We start from the raw sequence: 7,093 nt of genomic DNA on the forward strand, positions 1-7,093 counted from the left end.
GTCAAACAAAAATATCTTTGTCTACAAAACCTGTTTTACAAAAGAAGTGATATCAAAAGTAGCACCACATTTGTGTACATTTTAATTAAAAACATTATATAAAATAATATATATTAATGTATATTAATTAAAACCGTTATATAAAAACAAAGTATAAAATCATTGTATCAATAGCTAGACTTTGCTTTTTGTGAAAAGTCAAAACAAAAAATAATTAAGAGAGAGTAAAAGAGAGTGGGAAAGAGAATAAGAGAAAATGAAAGAAAGTGAGAGAGAGAGAGTAAAAGAGAGTAACAGAGAGTAAGAGAGAGAGTGAGAGAGAGTGTGAGAAAGTGAGAATGAGTGACAAAGAGTTGGTAAGAATGAGTGACAGAGAGAGAGTGAGAGAGAGTGAGAGAGAGAGAGGGAGAGGAGTAGGAGAGAGTGAGAGAGAAAGTAAGAGAGAATGAGAGAGAGAGTGAAAGAGAGTGAGAGAGAGAGTAAAAGAGAGTGAGAGAGAGTGAGAGAGAGTGGGAGAGAGAGTGAGAGAAAGTGAGAGAGTGAAAGAGAGAGAGAGAGTAAAAGAGAATGAGAGAGAGAGTGAAAGAGAGTGAGAGAGAGTGAAAGAGTGAGAGAGAGTGAAAGAGAGTGGAAGAGAGAGTGAGAGAGAGTGGGAGAGAAAGTGAGAGAGAGTGAGAGAGAGTGGGAGAGAATGGGAGAAAAAGTCAGAAAAAGTGAGAGAGAGTGATAGAATGAGAGACAGTGAAAATGAGGGGGAAAGAAAGTGAGATGAAGAAATAGAAAGAGTGAGAGAGTGTGAGAGAGTATGAAGTTGCGAAAGTGCAAGAGATAGAACGCAGCGAGAGTAATCATTGAAAACAACCACCACGAGGAACGTAAGTCAATTAATAATTCTATATTAATATTTATATATTATATTATTTATTTCACAATTAATTTTTTTAAAATGTTTTAGGTTGTAACGTAAGTTAGTATTAATAATTATATACATAGTATTTATTACATAATTATTTAGGTTGTATTGTACTTATAAGACGGCAACGTTAGTGATTTTGGAGATTTCTTTGAAACAAAAAGAAACCATTAAATATGCTATATAATAACATATATTATTATTTACTATATATACTCGTATATGAATCATATCAATGATAATATTCCCAGTCAGAAATACCTTGTCGAATCGACGTCGATTCGACGTCGATTATACTAGTCGATCTGCGGTTGATCGACGTCGATTTCTGACTGGGATTATTATTACGCTATACTTACAGTTTACAACTGGAGATTATATGTTACTTAATTTATATGGCCACGATTACCGCGGCCGCGAGTACTGCGATTTCTATAATACTATAATTGTCTTCATCTTCCCGCACTTGTACCTCTTCAGCCTGCAAAAATAAATATATGATTGTACATATACATACGTTTATATAACATATATATGTAAGGAAAAGATAAGAAACAAAGAAAAAAAGAGAGAAAGAGAGAGAGAGAGAGAGAGAGAAAGAAAAAAAAGATGTATGTAAATATACTTACGCTTGATTTCTTGTGTTTCTTGTGTCGATATCTCTGCAAAAAATATACGTATATACAATATACCGTTTACAATATGTGTGTACATTTTTGTTCTGATATTCACAGTATTAAAACTCTATACTTCACGTCACATGTGCTATAAATTTCCAGTAGTGGCAAGAAATATCCAAACGCATAAGTAATGTATAAATAATTCCGAATAGCTTTACTTTCTTGTGATTGCCCTGCAACACTTGCTTCTGGTTGACCTGCAAAAAGCAACAAAGTATACTTATAATCTCTAATTGTACATGAATATCTGAGTGTCACATTGTATATAAGAGAGAAATTTGTGTGTATGTGTTTGTGTAAATAATGTGTACCATAAAAAAATATACTTACATTTTTCTATTCATATGACAACTTCATCAACATTTTTTTGTATGGTTTCTGTAAACAAATATGTATATAAAATAAAATACAGTGTAAATTACAAGTAAAAAACTTAAACTTTACTTACTTTTATCGTCTTGTGCAATGACTTTTGTTAGTTGATATTGTAGCATCAATTTTTCGTTTAATCGTCGATTTTCTTCTTATGTCAAGGTTCGAATATTATGTTATATAATGTTTTTAATTAAAATGTACACAAGTGTACTTGGTGCTACTTTTGATATCACTTCTTTTGTAAAAAGGTTTGTAAACAGGTTTCTTTTGTAAACAGGTTTTGTAGACAAAGATGTTTGTTTGGCGCGTACTTGGCGCCTTTTTTCTTTTTTTGAAAAAGGTATTAAAAATGATATGCTTTACTTTACTATATACATTGATAGAACTCACTTGATGTTGATTTTTCTAATAAAACATACTGGTGTCTTTTATCGTGTTGTATTATATTTCTGAGTGGCTTTTTCCCAACAGGTTACGGACCCAGAAGCTCTGTGAAACTGTCAGAAACAAATTGCCAAGTATACGACATTATTGTTATATTTTCGATTTTCAGATAGTCTTAACCACACGAAGATAAACACGACCGGCGTAAAGTTTGAAATGCTTGATAAAGAAAATTACAACATATAGAAACTTCAAATGCGTGCAATTCTCATAAAAAATGACGCGTGGGGTTACGTGGCATGATTGAAAAACCTGAAGCGCGACAAGACGATGCGGCCTCAAAAGAAGCTGAGAAGCGATGGATAGGAACCGATTTGAAGGCGCAGTCAGATATTGTGCTTGCCATAAGCCCATCTGAAATTAAACAAATAAAAAAATGCACTACTGCAAGAAAAATTTGGACAAAATTAGAAACTATTTATCAATCTAAAGCCCCGGCGCGAAAGGTTGCCTTAGACCCGGTTTCACAATTCGCGGTTAACTCGAATTAACCGAAGTTCGACTTGCTGAGCTCGGTTTAACGCGTTCAATCTTCTTTGTCAAATCTTCGCTAACCAATCACAGTTTCTGTTTAGGAAGAAAAGATGCGTTACGCCGAGTTCAGCAAGTTGGGCTTCCGTTAATTCAAGTTAACCGTCAATTGTGAAACCGGGCCTTAATAAACCATTTGATGTCTCTGAAAATGGAAGATAGCTACGATGCGCATGAACATTCTCGACGCTTCTGCAATACAGTAGACAGGTTAGCAGAATTGGACATTTCTTTTAACCAAGACGTCTTATCAATAATGCTTATGCGAAGTCTACCAGAAAGTTTTGAAAATTTCCGATGTGCAATGGCATCGCGTGAGTTGCCATCTCTTGATACGGTTCGAATTAAGATCGGAGAAGAATTCGATGCGCGAAAATTAAAAGATCGGGACAACGTGCAAAATGCGATGATTGCGGGAAACTCCGGAAACAAGAGCAGTCAACATAATAAGAATCGTTTTGAAAGACACATAAGTTACGATGTTACAAATAGAGACGCAAAAATAAAGTGTTTTAAATGTGGTACAATCGGACATCGAGCTAAAAATTGTGTAAAGACGAGTGATTTGAAGGAACAATCCGCGTGCAATACTGAGGATGTATGCGTGTTTACAATACCAGATTCGTCAACAAATAAGGCTTTTCGTGCCACATAGTATCTTACAGTGCCAAGTAGTATCTTACACAATGGTTGATGTTTCGATAGTGGATGTACATTACATATGTGTAAAGACATCGAAATGTTCGTAAAAATTGATCGGAAGTATGATCACGGAAAGCTAAATCTTGCTAGCAGTGCCAGTACGGACATTAGAGACAAAGGCATTGTGTCAACTGTGACAAATAGTAACACTGGTAGTAGAGCGCTAAAGTTTTTGGACACGCTGTATGTTCCGGACTTGCGAACAAATCTCGTTTCAGTCGGTAAAATTACCGTTAAAGGACATATAAAGTCGTTTTCAGTAAAACGAAGGCAGAGTTGATCATAACGGAAACATTTTGATTACCGCGAGACGCGAAAACGTATTATTTTTCGAGTGTAACCGACAATGAGTGTAGGTATGCTCTCGAGACAATGTTACAAGAAAAGTGCCAAAAAATGTTCTCAAAGATTGGCATATCCGCATGAGACATTTAAATATCCAATCTCTTCGGGAAGCTGTTAGAAAAAAGTCGATACACGGAGTCAGCATCAAAAATATGAATCAAGATTTCGAATGCAGCGTTTGCTCTTAAGGGAAGATGTGATGGGTTCCTTTCCCAAAGATCTCCAAGAGAGTAACTATACGCGGCGAACTAATACACTTTGATGTTTGCGGTCCGATGTTCCGTGTTCGTTCACATGGGAAGAAAAATTATTTTGTTACGTTTATTGATGATTTTTCTGGATGGTGCGAAGTAAGGTTTATTGAACAAAAGGATTTGGTAGTAGACGAGTTTAATAAATTGAGATCACTCAAACTTAAATTTCGTGTGTGACTTCAAGCGTTACGGAAATGAAATTTTTGTCATGAATAGATCACCTGGCAAAAAAAAATTGAACCGCGATCAAAGAAAGGCCAATTTGTGGGATACAGTTCAGAATCAAAAGCATACAAAGTCTGGTTATAGAAAAACAAAAAGTTATAGTATCGAGAGATGTGAAATTCCTGGAAGATATACCTATCAAGTCGGATAACAACTTTGAAGACTTTTATATAGCAGCAAGATAATTCTCAAGGAATATCGAATGTACCAAACGATCTCAGCAGAAAAGCACATGATAAGACATTTGTAGAGATCAGTCTTGATCGAAGTCAAGATTTGATTGAATCAAGACATGTATGAGAACGTTGATGACAATGAGGAGGATTCGACAACGAGGACATCCTAGATTACCCACCAGCTGATCCAAGAGTCATAACAAAATGAGGTTCGGGCAGACCACGCAAGAAACATACGGGACATCGTGGTAGACCCCGTAAAATTTATATGAGTGCAAAAGATATTGAAAATGTTGAAAAAATTTTGCTTTCTTGACTGAAATTCCAGTTACTCAAACGTTGAGTAGCTCAGAGTCGGGAGAATGGATGGAAGCTATGGCCAACAAAGTAAAATCAATTTTTACAAAAGATACATGGAATCTGATAGATATATTAGAAGCTTTATACGTGATAGGCAGTCGTTTTGTTCTATGCAACAAGTATGGTGCAAATGAAGTTTTGGAAAAACGCAAAGCAAGAATTGTAGGATATTTTCAAAAATATGGAAAAGATTTCCATGAAACATTTGCACCGGTGGCGCGCTTGATATCTGTACAATCAACAATTGCTTTAGCAGTACAAAATAAGATGCATATTTGACAGTATAACGTGACGACTGCATACCTCAATGGTGAACTAGACGAAGTAATATTCATGGAAGTACCACATTGTATGAAAAACGTTTTAAGTTACATTATCAACAAAGGATACCGTGAGGATCAATTGGTTACCAAAGCCAGGACCATGTTAGACAAATTAGCGTCTGGAAGTAAGGTCTGTTGTATAAAGAAGGCCTTATATGACTTGAAGCAAGCAAGTCGTTTCTGGTACAAACGTCTGGATAAGGAACTCCGTGTCCTGGGATTGAAGCCGACGAAGGGGGATTCTTGTGTCTACATAAGAAATATAAAGAAAAAGCTGGTGATTATCGTAATATATGTAGATAACATTTTGGCGATGTGTACCGATTTAAAAGAAATAGCTCGGTTTGGAGATGAATTGAAAGGTTTGTTTGAGGTAAAGGACATAGGGTGGCTTAGACGTTGCCTAGGAATGGATTTTGTTGGAAACGATCAAGGAATGTTTGTTAATCAGAAAACGTATATCACAAACGTCCTGCAGCGTTTTGGAATGCAAGATTGTAATCCGGTGTCGACTCCCTTAGATCCTGGAACTAAGTTAGTCAGGGGTGAAGCTTGGTCCGATTCAGATGACGAAAAACCTCCTTATCAAGAACTGGTTGGATGTCTGTTATATCTGTGGTAGCAACACGTCCCGATATTGCTCACACAGCCAATTTGTTAAGCCAGTTTAACAATTTTTTCAATCAAAGTCACTGAAACACAGCAAAAAGGGTATTACGATATCTGAAAGGTACAGTTGATCAGAGAATCCTCTACAAATGTGGTGATAATACGCTGGCAGGATATGTAGATACCGATTGGGAAGAATCACGCGACGATAAGCGGTTCTTTACAGGGTATGATTTTGTAATGAGCAGAGGTGTCATCACATAAAACTTCAGAAAACAACATACTGTTGTGAAATCTAGAATAATTTCGTACGGGCCATTGAGCAATTACGGAAGGTACGCGTCATTGCTCAATCGACACGAATTTATTTAGAAAGGTAACAAGCAGCATTTCCTTGTCAATAAAATCTGCTTGTTAAGCGTAGTGTTAACTAGGATACAGTCGCAGCACGCAACGTCAGCGGCCTACGTGCAGTAGCATTTGAGTCGCTACATTGCTGAATGGTCGCGATCGATCCTTTTAAAAGATCGATCGCAAGCAACGACAGACAGATCGTGAGTAGCTGTTGACAATACCAAGGATCCGGACCGGACTGAAACCGAAACCGATAACCGGACCGTAACCGTTATTTTAGTCAAACCGAAACTGAAAACCGGCCCGAAATATTATGTAAACTAATGGACCGGAACCGTAACCGAACCGAAAACTATTTCCGATGTTTATTTCGGTTCGGATTTTTCTAACGTTGTTAAACGTTTTACAAGAAGTTTTATTTGGAAGAATTTGAAAATCATAGTTGTCATTGGCAACTCATTAGATTGTGTTCGAAGCCAGAGCTAATCGAATTATTATCAACAGAGATGATACGTATGTTTATAATCTTACATATTTTTAATTCTTCGTAGATACACAGTTGATGTTAAAAGGGAATTTCTCTTCCAATTTTTGAACATAAAATAAATATTACATAATGAGATTTTTATAAAAATAAAACTAAACTTTTAAAGCCTTAAAAATTTTATTTTAATTTTGCCAGTTCTTTTATAGCATTAAAAAAGTTTGAAAATTTCAATTAACCTTTTAAGATTATAAGTGTTTAGTTTTAGGTAAGTAGCGATATGACAGGATATTCACAGAAGGTTACTTTAAAATTTTT

At 35.9% G+C, this 7,093-nt stretch overlaps 1 long non-coding RNA gene across 1 annotated transcript; it reads right to left on the reverse strand.

The window, feature by feature from the left end:
• Positions 1-1,134: 1,134 nt before the first annotated feature.
• LOC109861590 lies at positions 1,135-1,784 on the reverse strand. Its single transcript, XR_002250995.1, has 3 exons — positions 1,664-1,784; positions 1,543-1,575; positions 1,135-1,394 (listed from the first exon to the last, which is right to left on the reverse strand). It is a non-coding gene; the product is annotated as an uncharacterized LOC109861590 (long non-coding RNA).
• Between the last annotated feature and the right edge of the window lie 5,309 nt (positions 1,785-7,093).

Source organism: Pseudomyrmex gracilis, unplaced genomic scaffold (assembly GCF_002006095.1).
Source record: "Pseudomyrmex gracilis isolate BER0280 unplaced genomic scaffold, ASM200609v1 scaffold_856, whole genome shotgun sequence".
In the NCBI taxonomy this organism is placed as follows: domain Eukaryota; kingdom Metazoa; phylum Arthropoda; class Insecta; order Hymenoptera; family Formicidae; genus Pseudomyrmex; species Pseudomyrmex gracilis.